Source organism: Hyperolius riggenbachi, chromosome 1 (assembly GCF_040937935.1).
Source record: "Hyperolius riggenbachi isolate aHypRig1 chromosome 1, aHypRig1.pri, whole genome shotgun sequence".
In the NCBI taxonomy this organism is placed as follows: Eukaryota; Metazoa; Chordata; class Amphibia; order Anura; family Hyperoliidae; genus Hyperolius; species Hyperolius riggenbachi.
In genome coordinates, this window is record NC_090646.1 from 86,655,487 (window position 1) to 86,674,206 (window position 18,720).

General features: G+C 42.5%; 1 long non-coding RNA gene across 1 annotated transcript in view; it reads right to left on the bottom strand.

Annotated features, from left to right (window-relative positions):
* LOC137545675 (uncharacterized) overlaps positions 1–18,136 on the bottom strand; it is a 38,691-nt gene extending 20,555 nt beyond the window's left edge. The window contains exons 1-2 of the long non-coding RNA XR_011026076.1: positions 18,064–18,136; positions 4,436–4,518 (exon numbers count right to left, since the gene is read on the bottom strand). This is a non-coding gene — a long non-coding RNA (uncharacterized lncRNA). The remainder of the gene's footprint in view (positions 1–4,435; positions 4,519–18,063) is intronic.
* Between the last annotated feature and the right edge of the window lie 584 nt (positions 18,137–18,720).

The window sequence follows — 18,720 nt, forward strand, 5'->3', positions numbered from 1 at the left end:
CTAGTTCATCTCCTCAAGAAGAGGGGGGGGGGGGTTCTCAGCTTTTCCTTTATTTTTTTTACAAAATCTCTCCCTGTAAAGCATCCATACAAAGATACCACACAGCCTCCCTACTGGTTTTCACATTGTTTTGGTACTTGAACTGAGCAACTGTAAGTGCTTTGAAAATAAAGAAAACCCTGAGAATCCCCTATGAGGAGATGGACTAGTCTATATAAAGTTTTATATGTTCTACTACTAATAAGCACCATAAAAGAGGAGACCAGTTCTCATAAAAAGTTACACAGCAGAACATGATGATGTCATCACTCTGTGACAGCAATGTCCTTTTTGGGTTCGGACATAGAAAGACGTACTCTTCTCCAGTTCTAGACTGTGAGGATCAGAACTGAAATATTATTGAATGCCACCACTGATTCATATAAGAAGATCCCAAACCAGCAAAAAAGGGCATTGACTCAGTCATCCATGAATATAGTTCCAGGTCCTTCTGAGTTTTGTAACTGGTACATGTTACCTAATTAACCAGAGGACATTCATCTTCATTTGTCATCTCAAGGAAATTGCTACAACATTGGCCCCTTTTATCTGCTCCTAATTGTTCAGTAAGACCTCGCACACAAGAAAAGACAATGATGAATTGATGCAACTTAAATCTTTCTTTTTCTCTCTCTTTAAGTTCAGTTATTAAAAAGTCATTTTGAGTGTTATTACAACCACAATGCCATTATATCTAGAAGAGGCATATGTCTAGTATTAGAGAGGGAACACCAACCTGTTAAGTTTTATATCATCTAATCATCATATAACATTTATCTGGAAACACATTTAGATTTTAGCTTATTGCCAAAATCATAAGCACCAAAATCAGTTCATATAATTCTGTGATTTGTTGACTTGAACTGGTTTGGAAGATAATCATATCATATTGTGACTGTATATTCTCTTATGATTGTGTGCCAGACTTTATATGGTGCAGTATACACTTAGGTCATACAGGCAGGTCCTTCCCCCTCTTAGATAAGCCTAAGGAGAGATGATTTTGCTCTATCAGGCTTATCTAAGAGGTGGAAAAACTTAGGGGACAGTAGGTATAGGTGCTAACAACACCTGAAGGTGATGACCGTTCACTCTCAGACATTTTCAATACTGTAGATGTTAGATTTGACAAAAACACTGAATCTAACAATAATCTATTGGAAATCAAGGCCTTCTTGATTGTTGTTTGATTGTTTTATTGTTTGATGAAACTGGCAAGTGACATGAGGCAGATTGTAGGTTGGCTGGGGACAGATGCAGAGCTTGTCCATCAATCTCATACCAGCACGGGCAGCACGGTGGTGTAGTGGTTAGCTCTTTCGCCTTGCAGCACTGGGTCCCTGGTTCGAATCCCAGCCAGGGCACCATCTGCAAAGAGTTTGTATGTTCTCTCCGTGTCTGCGTGGGTTTCCTCTGGGCACTCCGGTTTCCTCCCACATTCCAAAAACATACGGATAAGTTAATTGGCTCCCCCTAAAATTGGCCATAGACTACAGTACTTACACTACATAACATAGACATATGGCAATGGTAGGGATTAGATTGTGAGCTCCTTTGAGGGACAGTTAGTGACAAGACAATATATATATACACTGTACAGCGCTGCGTAATATGTCGGCGCTATATAAATACTAAATAATAATAATAATAATAATACCTTTGTATTTCATCAAGCAGTACAAAAGTTAGATGTGCCAATGGATACATCTCCAATGAATCAGATGTTCAACACTTAATGATTTCCATCAGATAACGATTATGTACTTGATTAGAGGCCATAACTAATAACATATGCTGGCCTTTTATATTTTCAATTGGTTACACCTAAAATAGGCCTTACATGTCCAACAAAGCGCATGACCAACCCAAAGAAATGACCAACTGCACGACAACCTGTTGACACCTCGGCCAAGCCAACTAAATGACCAACTCATTTACATACTATGCGTGCAAGCAGAATGACGAACTGCACGATATGGCCACATTCAAAACAAGTACAAGTAATTCAAACGACTTGTACACACATGGCCAACTGTACAATATCAGCACAACAGTCGTGTGAGTTGATCCACCCATTAGATCAGGCAAACCCACCTATTTTCAGTTACTCATCTAGTCGTTTTCCACGCGTACACGCCCAACTATCGTCCAACAGACCAAGTTTGGACGATAGTTGGGTACAGAGCCGGGTCGAGGCAGAGGCCAGAGATGCTCCAGCCTTAGGGCGCAGTGCAGGAGGGGGCGCACAACTAATTCGGCTATCGTTCCCCTATTGTGCTTGATATGTAGATCTGTGGAATCTGGTAGTAACGTTTACCATCAGAGAGCGATCTGCGGGTCCCTTTGTATCACATGTGCTGCTACCTGTATAGAACAGTGCTGGATATTAAAAACCCTTGGAGGTCAAGTGGTAGTGTGTGACAGCTGGGGTAGGAGGGATGGAGGGGCACACATTGATGTCTCAGCCTTGAGTGCTGGAGGACCATGTCCTGGCTCTGGTTGGGTAGAATAGTTGCATGTGTGTGCAAGCCTATAGACTATGGTAGTGAAATAAGACTATGACCATGGTAGAGATTAGATTATGAGCTCCTCTGGGGGGACAGTAAGTGACATGTCTACGCACTCCAGCTAAAACAAACTCTTTTCAATTTAAATGTTGTATGAGGAGCCACAGAGTATAACAACAGTTCATATTAATGAACTAATATTCATATTCAGTTCATATTCAGTGAGTCAGCACCTATTCAGTAAGGAGTTCTTGGGTGAAACTCCCTAACACTGCTACTGCCTACTGAGTGTGCTCCAGTCCAGTGGATGCCTTGCAGGCGCTTTGAGTTCAACAGGAGAAAAGTGGCTGTACAAATACTGGCATTATTGCTCTCGCCTTGCAGTGCTGGGTCCCTGGTTTGATTCCCAGCCAGGTAAACATCTGCAAGGAGTTTGTATGTTCTCCCCGTGTCTGCGTGGGTTTCCTCCGGACACTCCGGATTCCTCCCACATCCCAAAAACATACAGATAAGTTAATTGGCTTCCCCCTAAATTGGCCCTAGACTAGGATACATGCACTACATGATACATACATAGACATATGGCAATGGTAGGGATTAGATTGTGAGCGCCTCTGAGGGACAGTTAGTGGCAAGACAATGTATACTCTGTACAGCGCTGCGTAATATGTTGGCGCTATATAAATAATTAAATAAATAATAAATTATTATATTATCTGAGCCTGAGGACTATCCTATGCAGAAAAGCAGCAGTGCCACCTAGTGCCTGGTGTAATGCACTAAAATTACAATTCTAGTTGAATAAGCCCCATAGACAGCACCAAAGCAATGGGGATGATGAGTGCTTTACAACATAGCTAAAAGTACATGCTGTGATGCGATCACGATTTTCACTATTTACAATGAGCACGTTTGCTACCACGATTTACAACAGGATTGCAACTGGAGTAAAAACAAATGATGAAACCCAGGAAAATGCAGCATACAGCCCTTTTGCGATCAATGAGAAATCGAATGCAACATTATGGCCACCGATTGGATTCTGCAATGGACGAGGGCATGATAGGATAGCCTGTGAGTTCACCAAATATACCAATTTTGGCGCTGTTGTTCAGTTCTGACTTTTCTAAAGGGAATGAGCAAGGCCAGAGTTATACTTCTTCTGCTCCTAGGCCAAGTATGTTGTGGCTCCCCTTCCAAGTACAGCAGCACCCTCTCATTCCATGTGCTGCCCCCTCTTCCATGTGTAACATCCATGTACTGCAGCCTCTCTCTCATGTACAGCTCTCTAGGGAACCAGCTTCCATTTTCATGTGTTGCTCCCGATTTGCGACCTTTTCTTTCAAATGTAGCTCTGCAGCTGCCCAATGCCCGGGCCTTTGTGGTTTTTCAAAAAATCTGACCCTGGGAATGATTGATATTCTTGGTTAATCCAACTTTTACCTGAATCCAAATGACAACACTAATTTTTGGCAAATCAGGGATAAATCTACCAATGTGGTCTTTATAAACAAACCATCCAAATGTCCATTGATGAGTAGATCGTCTTAAAAGCTTTTAAGTCTGATTAGCCACCTTTGCATTAATATTTCCAATGAACTTATATAACCATTTATGAAACAGTGTGAAATCTAACGATAAACACATGTGCTGACACCAGCATTTATACACCATTATATGGTATGAAAACACATTGCTTAAACCATATTGCAGCTAAACAGAACAATCTGTCCGGTGGGGTTAAGTGTAATATTTCTCAGCCACAAGCACTTACGGTCGTGGCGTTTATGCAAATGATCAGCGTGAGTGGAATAGCGTGCCGAATATTTACTCAATCAATCCTGGGTGTCAAAGCTTTCCACAGAGGCAATAAGTCACTTTCACCATACCTGGAATGCGTTGCCCAGGAATCTTGGAGTTCCAGAACTCCGGCCCTCCCGTTTGATCTCCTTATATGAAACACACTCGAGGCCTGAACGAGAGAGAGACATCATTGGGGAGGTGACAGGAATATTTATTGACTGTCATTATTTTGAATTTTAATAACAACGAGAGATGCGTCTTAATTTTTTAGCTATTGTACTTCAAAGGGAGATGTAACCTTTGAAACAAAATGTTTTATCTGCTGGAAGAACGAGGCCTTTCGATCCGTACCCTCGTTCATTAATCATTTTAGAGCCAGAACATGCTGACAGAGTTAATTTGAATATTTTCTATTTTGGGGAAAACTATTTAAGGAGGGGAACGATTTGATGTGCAAATATAAATAATAGGCGCCTGATGGAAGCTGTAAGTAATAACGTTTTTGCGAATACCTACAAACTTATCTTCTGGAATCAACACCTTTGTCTCCAAGCATTTACGTGAACCTGAAACCGAGTAAAATTATTTAAAATAAACACTTGGGCCTCAATTCACTAAGCTTTATCAAACGTTTGATAATTTACCTCATGAGTAAAATCTAATTTTAAATTCACTAAGGTGTTATAGATTTATTTATTTATTTAAATGTTTTATCGATAAAATGTTCAATAAATCTATAACACCTTAGTGAATTCAAAATTAGATTTTACTCATGAGGTAAATTATCAAACGTTTGATAAAGTTTAGTGAATTGAGGCCTTGGTGTACCTGTAAATGAATATTACACACTTACCTCGCCAAACAGCACACATTCTGATTCAGTTAGTAAACACAATTATTAACCCTATTGAGGAAATCTAACATAAAATGTAACTTTTATTATCAACTTTAAAGTGGACCTGAACTCTTGCACAGGATAGAAGAAACTGACAGCAATCACTCCAGACATGGCATTCCATACAACAAGTCCTGTGCAAAATGCATCAGGCACTTGTAAAAGGAAATTAGGAAGCCTAAAGTCTAAATGATACAAAACACATTTTCTAGCAGTTAGGTTGACAAAGCTTAATGCATTTTCCGTTGTTATACAGCGTATTCCAATACTCTGTTAAACTCTTCTAGGAATTGATGCCACGAATGACACCCGATCGATTGACAGCCAAAATAGATCAAACCAGTCAAACACACCAAAAGGAAGATATGACTTGATCGTCTGTGAGTCGGAAGCACATTGGTACCGGTGTTCGATTTTTAGACCACCGATGTGCAAAATGTTGCCAGCGGAGTGTATACTCACCTGTCTACCAATGTGTGTCTTTTCTCCATCGCTGCTCCTCTGTGTCTCTTCTCTCCATCGCCTGTGTCTGGTGAAAAACACTAGAGTCCAAATGCTAGATGCATGGCGTGTATGTGGTCATGTAAGGTACGTGCCACCTGGCCTCTAGTGTTCGGCCTTTAGTGTTTGTCACAGGATAACAGAACACAGGCGATGGAGAGAAGAGACAGGGAGGAGTCGTGATGGAGAGAAGACACATGCCACCGGACAGGCAAGTGTAAGCTCTGCTTCTAACACTCTACACCACTGGGTGGGGGGGGGGGAGGGATGGGGGGGAGGAGAGACAGAGATGGATTAAGATGTAATAGGGCCCTAGGCAAGGTAGTAAATTTGGTGCCCCCTTATGGCCCTTTTGGTAAAGCGCCACCTCCCCCCCCCCCTCGCACACCTCTTCCCGCCCCTCGCCTAGTGGCATACGCCCTGCTGGGCAGGAAGTACATCACTGGGATTCCCAGGTTTCCACATCGTATTGCCATAGTTCCACGCATGCACCCCGCATCACCGCCACCAACATTTTTTTAAATTCCTGCATTGAGTTAAACTCGCTGTTGACTCTACGGCGGCTCATCGGGCACTTCCGGCACCATGTGATGCAGTAAGTGTGCTAGGCCTCATTACCTTGCATTGCCATTGCGTTACTCTGTGGTAAAACAGTGTAATGCAACACAGGTTTCCAATGCAAGTGTAAAGGGGCCTTAAGTTCATGACGTTCTTATTTTTATATAATGTAATGCGACTTCAAATGCTTTGTGGCTTTAGACAGCATATCAAAGTTGATTAACTTTATCAACTCAACTAACAGAAAATGATGCTGTGTCAGAGCACTCAACAAATACACCAGCCTGTAATTGCTGTTTGTTAAGGCAGGAATGTTGGTACTCTATTGAGGATTACATGGTCCTATTGTGACACTGCTGTGGTAAAGCAAGCCTGAAGAACTGAAAATACACTTATTATATAACTAACTGTATGAGCAGTATTCATTTTAAATAGAGCTTTTCTGGATTCTCATATTCTTTTTTAAAATTAAGGGCTCAAATCCTAAGTCTGGAGTATAAACAGCAGCCATGTCAGTGAGACATACAATTTGGTTCATTCAGCTCTCACACAGAGAAATAATGAGCTTTTAAAGCATACCTATACTCATCCTACTGAATATTTTTCAGATACTGTTTATCTAGTTATCTGGTCTACAGCTGCTAGTGAGTTCTTGACCAAGTTTTGCAGCCTTCAGCCCTGACACATCGTGGTTTAATAAGTGTACGAGAAGGAGGGCTGGATTTCTGGGAAGACCATAAAGGCCATGGCCTTGGGCAGCTGCAACCCAAGAGGGCGCATTCACATGAAAAAGAGGATGCAACGTAGGACCTTGGAGGCTGCAAATGGGGAGCAACTCATGAAAAAGAGAAGCTGATGTCCAAAGGAGCTGTACATGAAAGAGAGGTGCTGCAGTACATGGCTGATGCACATGGAAGAGGGGGCGACACATGGAATGAGAGGGTGCTGCTGCACAAGGAACGGGAGTCACAACTGGCCTAAGGGCAGAAAAAGTATAAATCAGGCCTTGATGAGAAGCACAATCTGCTGGATTGTGAAATATATTTTATATGCCCCGAGAAAAAGACATTACATCACGAAACATTCGCTATGTGTTGTTGACGAATAAAAACTGAGAATCAAGTAACAGAATGTGCCTGCTTATGTGACATTTAAAGCTTAATATATACAGGTGCTGCCATTTACCTTTGAAGCATAGGCACTCCACCTTTAAAGGGATACTTAAGTCAAAAATAAAAAATGATTTTTACTCACCTGGGGCATCCCTCAGCCCCCTGAAGCTGTATGGTGCCCTCGTAGCCTCACTCCGATCCTCCTGTCCCCGCCGGCAGCTACTTCCGGGTTCGGCGACAGCTGTCGCCGAACCCAGAAGTAGCCGCCGGCGGGGACAGGAGGATCGGAGCGAGGCTGCGAGGGCATCATACAGCTTCAGGAGGCTGAGGGATGCCCCAGGTGAGTAAAAATCATTTTTTATTTTTGACTTAAGTATCCCTTTAATTGGCCTTGCTTGCGGGTGTGCAGGACAATACTGATTTTTCTGTTAAGAAAATAGAATGTGTAAGTACAACAGCCCCCAACCCCCCAAGGGACCTTAGCCAGTGATTAGGGATCAGCAAAAAGCCTGTGACATTATGTAAAAACAAATCATTGAAAATAAGATTGTTCCATGACTTTCACCGAAAATTTTTCGGGAATTTATTAAAGAGAAGCTGTATTGTTAAAATCGCACAAAAGTAAACATACCAGTGCGTTAGGGGACATCTCCTATTACCCTCTGTCACAATTTTGCCGCTCCTCGCCGCATTAAAAGTGGTTAAAAACAGTTTTTAAAAGTTTGTTTATAAACAAACAAAATGGCCACCAAAACAGGAAGTAGGTTGATGGACAGTATGTCCACACATAGAAAATACATTCATACACAAGCAGGCTGTATACACCCTTCCCTTTGAATCTCAAGAGATCATTTGTGAGTTTCTTTCCCCCTGCAGCTATCTTCCACTGAAGTGTCAGGCTGTTTCTTCCTGCAGAGTGCAGACAGCTCTACCTGTATGTAATCCCTCAGTATGTGAAAGCCCAGCCAGCTCAGAGGAGGATTTATCCAGCTTTTAAAAGATAAGAGAGAAGAGAGAAGCTGCCCTACTCTAAATAATACACAGGCAGTGTGCAGAGAGGGCCTGGAGGGGGGAGATGCATCACAGAACCACAACACTGAAGAACTTGGCAGCCTTCCAGACACAGGCTGACAAGTCTGACAAGAGAGAGATAAGTTGATTTATTACAGAGATGGTGATAGTAGAACATGCTGCAGTAAGCCAGAACACAGGGGCGGCGCCAGGGGGGTGCAAGGGGGTGCTCAAGCACCCCCTAGAATTGTCCAAGCACCCCCAAAGCACCCCCTGGAGTGAACTGACTTCAGGCGTCTAAAAGACGCCAAGTCAGTTCACACAGCGGCAGCACGGAGCAGCAGGCAGGGCTACGGTAAGATGGCCGCCCGGAGCCCTGTTCTGCAGACTTCGAGTCTGCAGTGCATGGCTTCGGGCGGCCATTTTCCCGTAGCCCTGCTCTCTGCATGCAGGCAGGAAGTCTCGTCGTGACGTCGGGAAGGAAGAGGATCGTGGGCGCGCGGGCGCTGCGCGCCACAATGAGGTCGGGACTCGGGACAGGAGGTCGGGAAAGAAGGTCTTCTGGCTGTAGGTGAGTAAATGGGTTTTTCTTTTCTTTTTCAGGTGATGCTGATTGTGCATATTGGGGTCATTTCTGCTACGGATTGTGCATATTGGGGTCATATCTGCTACGGATTGTGCATATTGGGGTCATATCTGCTACGGATTGTGCATATTGGGGTCATATCTGCTACGGATTGTGCATATTGGGGTCATATCTGCTACGGATTGTGCATATTGGGGTCATATCTGCTACGGATTGTGCATATTGGGGTCATATCTGCTACGGATTGTGCATATTGGGGTCATATCTGCTACGGATTGTGCATATTGGGGTCATATCTGCTACGGATTGTGCATATTGGGGTCATTTCTGCTACCGATTGTGCATATTGGGGTCATTTCTGCTACCGATTGTGCATATTGGGGTCATTTCTGCTACCGATTGTGCATATTGGGGTCATTTCTGCTACCGATTGTGCATATTGGGGTCATTTCTGCTACCGATTGTGCATATTGGGGTCATATCTGCTACGGATTGTGCATATTGGGGTCATATCTGCTACCGATTGTGCATATTGGGGTCATATCTGCTACCGATTGTGCATATTGGGGTCATATCTGCTACCGATTGTGCATATTGGGGTCATATCTGCTACCGATTGTGCATATTGGGGCCATATCTGATAACGATTGTGCATATTGGGACCATATCTGCCACCGATTGTGCATATTGGGACCATATCTGCCACCGATTGTGCATATTGGGACCATATCTGCCACCGATTGTGCATATTGGGACCATATCTGCTACCGATTGTGCATATTGGGACCATATCTGCTACCGATTGTGCATATTGGGACCATATCTGCTACCGATTGTGCATATTGGGACCATATCTGCTACCGATTGTGCATATTGGGACCATATCTGCTACCGATTGTGCATATTGGGACCATATCTGCTACCGATTGTGCATATTGGGACCATATCTGCTACCGATTGTGCATATTGGGGCCATATCTGCTACCGATTGTGCATATTGGGGCCATATCTGCTACCGATTGTGCATATTGGGGCCATATCTGCTACCGATTGTGCATATTGGGGCCATATCTGCTACCGATTGTGCATATTGGGGCCATATCTGCTACCGATTGTGCATATTGGGGCCATATCTGCTACCGATTGTGCATATTGGGGCCATATCTGCTACCGATTGTGCATATTGGGGCCATATCTGCTACCGATTGTGCATATTGGGGCCATATCTGCTACCGATTGTGCATATTGGGGCCATATCTGCTACCGATTGTGCATATTGGGGCCATATCTGCTACCGATTGTGCATATTGGGGTCATATCTGCTACCGATTGTGCATATTGGGGCAATATCTGCTACCGATTGTGCATATTGGGGCCATATCTGCTACCGATTGTGCATATTGGGGTCATATCTGCTACCGATTGTGCATATTGGGGTCATATCTGCTACCGATTGTGCATATTGGAGCCATATCTGCTACCGATTGTGCATATTGGGGTCATATCTGCTACCGATTGTGCATATTGGGGTCATATCTGCTACCGATTGTGCATATTGGGGTCATATCTGCTACCGATTGTACATATTGGAGCCATATCTGCTACCGATTGTGCATATTGGGGTCATATCTGCTACCGATTGTGCATATTGGAGCCATATCTGATAACGATTGTGCATATTGGGGTCATTGGACGTGTTTTTTGTTAAAATCTGCTCACATTACGTGTATTTTCTTGAGAAAACCTGCACAATTATGTGAATTTTCTGGGAAAAGGGTCACCAAAACTTGGGCCCTCTGTCTTTGCGTTGCACTTTTAAAGGGAACCCGAGGTGAGAATAATATTGAGGCTGCCATATTTATCTCCCTTTAAGCAATACCAGTTGCCTGGCTGCCGTGCTGGTCCTCTGCCTCTTATTCTTTCAACCATAGACCCTGAACAAGCATGCAGCAGGTCAGGGGTTTCTGACAATATTGTCAGAACTGACAAGATTAGCTGCATGGCTTGTTTCTGGTGTAATTCAGTTCACTACTACAGCCAAATAGATCAGCAGGGCTGCCAGGCAACTAGTATTGTTTAAAAGGAAATAAATATGGCAGCCACCATATCACTCTCACCCTGGGTTCACTTTAAATTACAGTTAGCCCCGCCCCCATCCGGTCATGACCACGCCCATTTTTTCACCGCGGTTGTAGCCACACCCATTTTTTGCCGCGGCGCGCTTCGCGCGCCGCAGGTCGTCGGCTCCCCCGGAAATTGGTCCAGCACCTGCATAGCACCCCCTAAAAAAATTTCCTGGAGCCGCCACTGCCAGAACACATTAGAATAGCTTTTGGAAGTTGTAGGATGGTAAAAAACAGGATGCAATTTTTGTTACGGAGTCTCTTTAAAGTGTACCTGAGACGAAAATAAAGAAAGATATGATACTTACCTGGGGCTTCCTCTAGTCCCATAAGCACCGCTGAGTCCCTCACCTTCCTCCCAAGTGCCTCTGTTCTCTGGCTTTTTCCTCAGTCTCCTCTTACTCTATTGGTCTTTCTCCTCCAGGGCATGCTATGTTTTAGTATAGTAAGCCCCAACCCTGCTGCCAGCACTCAAGCCCCAACCCTGGTGCCGGCACCCCTGCATTAACATATAACAACCCCAGGACTCAGGGCACCTACAGCACCCCGCCCTGACACCCCCCCCCCCCGCATTCCAGCACACTAACCCCCCTTTCAGCTTTTTTTCTTGGCTTGTACAGTGTTGTGCAGAGTTGCGGGATTCTTGACATGCTTTTTTCAATGAACTGTATTTGGAGGCTGTACAAGCTCTACACAGGCGTAAGTACGTACCTGCAGGTGAGTTGGACGCAGGGTGAGCCGAAAGACGGCTCACCCTGCTGCCACTCAAATGCCCAGTGGCATATTCCCCCTCTGAATCCTAGCAACTTGGAGGAAGAAGTAATTTAGGTTCTGGCAATCGCCGGAACTCTGAATTACCAGAGTGTAAGCCACGGACTATAACTGCTATAGCGGCACCCAACTCAGGTGCTACACAGCCGCCAGTGCTCGGTGTCAAAACCACCTGAATTTTCACCCCCTTGACTTTAATGGTTGAATTATGTCATTAGATCAACCCGAAAATATGGGCCTGTCGAATCAAACACAGGCCTATTTTGACCAACACTTAGTCATACTGCCATATGTAGTACAGAGTGTTGCTCTTGCACTGCTCCAACCCAACCTACATACACCTGTTTAGTACTTTCTGGTCCTTATCAGTGTATGGCATGAATCGATATGGCCCTATGGGATATGGCAAATGTTGTGATTTATATGGCAGAGATTTCATCAGTCAGTAAATCTGCCTTCTGACTTAAATTTTGGATTTTCTCTGCACAATCTCTGAGGTATATAAACACTGGCTGTTTTAATTTCGTGGAATAGTAATGCTTCTCCCATTAAGTGAAGGCAATAGTGTCAGGAGTCCTTCTGACCTTGCTCTGCATGCAGACCAGCATTACTGTCCACAGCAAGAGCATTAGGAGGAATAAGGCAGCAGTCAGCTCTCGGCTAATGATGGCTCTGATGATGGATAATGCTAGGACACTGGCCAGCAGTGTACAGAGGAAGAACAAGACCTCTATTAAGTTGCAGATGGTGCAACAAGTAGACCTGCAGTCAGAAGTGTTTTCCCACATAGACTGCCAGACGCCACGTCCAGGATGGTCTATGGGAGAATACTGAGCACTAATTAGCCTCCTCCAGCAGAGTCCAGGAGAACATCGCAAGCTTCCTCCAGATCGATGATGAGGATGGACTACACGACACGTCCGCTGCTGCTGGAGCTAGATAGATGAGCTGCGGTCAGCTACAGCTGCAACAAATACCTGACGCCGAAATTGTCATACATTTAAGTAGTTGAATAGAAATAAATTCAGAATTTGATAAACTGTGTTTGTTGCGAGAAACATAACGCAAATTTAAAAGAGTAGCTGCTGTAGCGCTATATATAGGTAAAAATATGAACAACCAGCGGCGTGTCTGACTTCAAAGCAAGGCTGGTCCGTTCAGCACTTTGCAGATGACAAGCCGAACTAATGTGTACAGACAGCAGGTCAACCGCTGGGGGGGGGGGGGGGGGGGGGGGGGGGGGAGTCCACGACAGTGCAGACAGGCTGTGTACAAGAAAACTATATACAATAACAATAATAATAATAATAATAATAATAAATACAATTATGTATATGGTTTCCCTGTACACAGCCTGTCTGCATAGCGCCCCTCCCCCCCCCCCCCCCCCCCCCAGGTTGAGTATATACATATTTTTCGTTTGCATAGCTCACTTTTTAAAATAGACATCCAGCGGGCCAATTATTACACTGGTGACGTCACTCAGTTTATTGTTTTTGACGTCACTCGGCTGTTTATATATAAATAAAATAAAATAAAAATCCCGAACGCGTTAACAGTATCAGTATAAAATGCAATTTTTAGTTACTTTATTAGCAGTCTTTTCCCACCATACAGCTGCAGCTTTGTTTTTTAAATACGGTACCCCTTATATTTATTGCATCCTTTATCGTGCTTTTGTCACCAATTATATTTTGGGAATTATATTTTGTAATTCCATTATTATTTTTAGTTTTTTTAATGCATGAGCTGTACATTTTGCCCGTCACTACCCTCTCGCTGATCGCCTGCTCTCCCTGGCTCCAGGAGGGAATGGGAATCTATACCGCTGTCTCCCCTGTACTGCTCCGCGCATGGGGTGTTTCTGCTAATCGATGGGAGTCAGGCTGCGGTGCGGCGGATCAGCTTCGGCGATTGTCAGTTCCCGTTTCTTGCATTATATTGCCTATAGTAAGTGCCTTCCCTCCCTTCACCGGGAGCTTCTGGAAAATCTGCGTCAATATTTCACAGAACTGATAGAAATGAAAGCCTGTTCGCTTTGCTTTTTTTGTGATCGTTGTTTCTATGGATCGTCTCCAGTTCTGGCTCATTTTCCAATCTATATACCCTCCCCGCTTATGTCCTCATCCCGCTGATCGGGGCCTCTGTCTGGTCAAAGACAGCAGAATCAAAATATTATTTTCTTGCATAAAACAAAATAGTGTATGAATGCAAACTGTATGTGTGTATAGAACTGAAACCGCTGATAAACTGGTGTGGCACGAATGTTGATTATGTCTTCCTTCAAAACACTTTTTCTTTCCATTTTAAGACAATGAAACTTGCTATTATAAACAATAAGTATTTTTTTTTAATAATTTCACAAGCCAAAATTTGATAATAATCATAATATGAGTTGTTATGAATTATTTGTTATTCATATTATTATTATTCTCCTTTTTCATTAATTGAGAAATGAAATTAAAGTAACATAACCTGTAAATAAATAATAATAATAATAATAATAATAATAATAATAATAATAATAATGAAACATGCTTGTAGCATAATAGAACAATAACATTATATTTGTATTATTGTTTATTATTATTGTTATTATTATTTTAATTATTATTATTTACTATTATTATGCTTTAGCTTTCTTTACTTTTTCTTTGTTTTGTTTTTATTACGATCATTTTTTTTTTCATGCACCTTCTCTTGACAAGAGATGGATAGCAGTGTAAAGTTTTTTTGTTTTTTCACTTTTCTAGTTATCAGCTGCATGGAACATTCAGCACATCTCTGTGTGTGGATTCTGCAGAGAATGATTTGATACTGCAACACCAATAACTGATTCCCTCCCCTTTATATAGACTATAGCATCCACACAGCAATTTCAATTTCAATTGAACAATTTAACAATTTAATTGAACAATTTGAATTGAGCGGAAAGTTGTGCAGATGTTATTGCAAAGGTGACAATTCCTCTTCACACTCAGGAATCAGACACTACCCCATATAATGCCTCATTAAGTTCTAGCTCTACTGATAGAATACTTTTAAGCGAGAGGGCGTGTCCGTGACCGCAGTGGTGGCATTAGATTACAGAGAGGTCAGAAATCAGAAAGTAACAAAAATAATGAATGCAAGTAAAAAAAAAAAGTTTTGTTTTTTTTCTTCACTGAGTTCAGGCAAGGCAGGGAGAGAAACTGTATCCTTAAAACTTTATCTTTGAGGGGTTCTTCTGCACTGTCTTGGGGTTGGCTAAAGACAAATAAAGATGTTATAATTCAATATTGGTTAATGATGATTCTATATCCAGAAGAGGTGGGAATGACATTGTACAACACAATAACGATATAAGTGTGCAGAAGCTCAATTCTTTCAGTGGAATCCTGTGTGCATAACTAGATGTGATGTATAAAGTGTGTACACTGAATGAGCACATCGTTCGATTATCTAATGAATCTTGTACACACTGTATTTTTTGCACGATTGTCAGCAGAACAGATCGCGCAGATTGGATCGGTCTTCTTGGCTGTTTCCAATTACTTTTGTCTACCGTGTGTCATGCTCGATCCCGGCGCATCCCCGCTCGTCCCCGCGGGCGCTCCTTATCTTCCGCTCGATTCCCCGCTATTGTCCGCCCACGGGGATCGAGCGGGGAATCTATCCGGCGGGTCATCGGACTTGTCGGATATTATCAATCGAGCCATCAGCAGCTCGATTGATAAGGAGCAAACGCTCCGTGTATGCCCAGCATTAGAGGCATAAGTTACGTACACACATGAGATAAACATCTTTTGAAATAAACAATCAATGACCTATTGGCAGATAATCTTTGTAAAAAATGTACTTAATGACTTAAGGTGGCCACTAACGGTCCAATTTCTAGCGAAAAATCGTTCGAGCAATCAGAAATTCTGATCGGACGAAAAATCGTTCACTACACCATCAACTAACCAATCAATGCTTCCTATCTATCACGACCAACAAGAAAATCCAAATTTTGGTTCGACGAAAATTCAATCTGATGATTTTGTTTATAATCGTTCATTATCGATTGTGCCCATCAACTGAGATTATTTAAAACCAAGAATTTCTGATCGCTCAAAGGATTTTTCGCTAGAAATTGGACCGCTAGTGGCCAGCTTTATGAGAAAACGATGAAAGATTTTACTCTATTAATCATATTCATGTCAAATTCACCTTGGTGGATGTTTTCTGCCAACAATCATCCTTTTCACAAGGTGTGTATGAAATCCTCAGATATATCTTGACTGTTGTGTGCACAGCGCATGCGTGAAAAGGAAAAAAAGTAAAGGGACTAAAAAAGAATTTATTGGGTCTTTTGCATGAACGAATTGGTTATTTGCATGTGTACAGTATCGTTAGAACAATCCATTGTTCAAACCCTCCTGCCAAACCTATACAGCAGATTGATTCCTTGTTTTCCAGAGATTTATATCTAACGTGTCTATGCAGCTTTGAGAATCCAGCATGCATACAGCTGCCACACAAGGTTATTTAATGATCCGCCACGGATGACTGCTAAACAATCAGCAATGAACGAGACATTGGCCCATATGCAATTAATTTTTTCTCCTGAGTTTTCTCCAAGGAGATAATTTTTCAGGTTCTATTTAATACAGCTTTTCAGCACTCTGCAGTTGAAAAAGTACCCAAAAGTCAGTGAAAAAGTACTATCAAAATTATTTTTTAGTATTTTCTTGCTCCCTGGTGGTTTAAAAGATATTATATAGACAGTCACATTTGAAAATATCACTCCGGAAAACTCAGGAGAAAAAGTTAATTGCATATGGTCCATTATGTTCCTACTTACCTGGCGGCAAGTAGCCGCTTACTTGGGTGCCATCCCCCCCATCCCTCCATTAACAGTACATGTTGCTCCATTACAGCTGTAGCTACAGGTATGTCTGCACACAATCCTGTCCCCACAATGCTGCCCTAGCAGTTGAGCAATAATCATCAAGGGCAATAGTTATCAACTGTATGTATGAGACTTTATGGTACACACCATACAATTTTCTGTTAGATTTACTTGCTAGATAGATTTTTTTCCAACATGTTGGACAAAAATCTATCTGGCAGGTAAATCTAACAGAAAATTGTACGGTGTGGCATCAATTCATCAAAGGCTGCTAGGTACACACCATACCATTTTCTTTTAGATTTACTTGCCAAATATTTTTTTTTTCCAAAAAATCTTCTAAGAAAAACATTTCTTTGTTACAGCTGATACAAACCCTGCAATAAATCTGTAGCATGCCTACTTCCGGCTTTCATGGAAGCAGACATAGGGTTAACAGCCTGTGTTTACAATTCAGCTGCTCTGCCAAGCACTGCTGAGATTCTTGAGCTGACAGAGCTGAGTGATCAAATTAAACTAGTGATAAGTCACAGATGAGGAGTCATTAGACAGGCTAAACTCTCTAAATACATACATGGTGCATTTCTCTATGTTTTCCATCTGTCCTGTGCAAGAGTTCAGGTCCATTTTAAGCAGTCATTGTGTAATTATTGTTAATTTTATTTGACACTTTGTATTCTGTGCTGACTTCCTCCTTAGGGCCTATTTTTACTATTAGTGAATAGTGGCCGTTTATTGCACGTGATTTCGGATGCAGAAACACAGCCTATTAACATCAATAGGCTGCATCCGAAAACTGTAGCTGCTGGATTTTTTCGCTAAACACATACGGATCCCCATAGCCTTGCATGGCATGGCTATAGAAATTCGAATGCGGAATTCACATCAGCACAGGTGCTACGTCCGATTTGGAAAAGGCACTCCATTGGAAACCCGCCCTTAACCATTCAACACAGAGACCCGTTTCCAAACTACATTGGAAATGAAAGTTCTTTTTCCCAGTAATTTTTATGCAAAAAAAACGAAAGTTTGCCCTCTTAAAACAGAAGGTAATTTTTGGTCCTTTGTAGCCCCTTTACACACTCCTAAGAGTTCTGGTTCACCATGAGCTTACTGAGTAATCTGTAACTCCAGTCATTTTTCTAAATGAATCTAACCCACATAGAAATAGCAGCCCTTTGTACTCCAAAAGGGTCATCTGTGTGAAATCACACGACAGCTGAGACATATTGCTTCAGCCCTTTGCCGGTAGCTTTCGGCGCCCACTTCCGTCATCACACCCACCTTGCCTTGGGGTCCAGAAAGCTGACGCTGTTTGGTGATATCAGAGGAGAGACGTGTATGGTTGGTTGGTTGGTTGGTGGCGCTAGTAAGAAGTTCTTTATTTTTTGGGCTGCCTCAACTATTTTCCTGTTAGTGAGCTTTTTCCACTGAGTGGCCACCTGACAAGATGAAGTCAGACAAGATTAAGAACGCTGAGTTAAACTTCAGTCTGAGAAGAATGTAGAGGTCTCAGTGATAGCACAACCCATCTGGAGGGCTTCCTCTCTCTCCTCCAACTGCATAACCCACCATTTATATATCATTCATTATCTCCTCTTCCAACTCCTTCACCCAAAGGAATAAAAAACACATTGATTTCAATAAAAGAAAATATGCTAGGAGGGCCACGTGTGTAAATAGATGTATGCTGCATGATAAGGACTTTGCCCAATCCTGTTACAGTATCTGGACATATGGTGACATAGCAGGGCTGGCTTTATTATCATAGAGGAATCAATAAAGGCAAAGTACTGAAAGCCTAATTCCATCCCACACACACTGGGCTTCATCACACCACTAGCGGTACGTGAACACACTGATCAGCTTTCACCGTATACATGTAATTAAGGCGCCTGGAAATTTGGGCACAGGGTGAAGCTGAAATACGGCTCCCCCTGC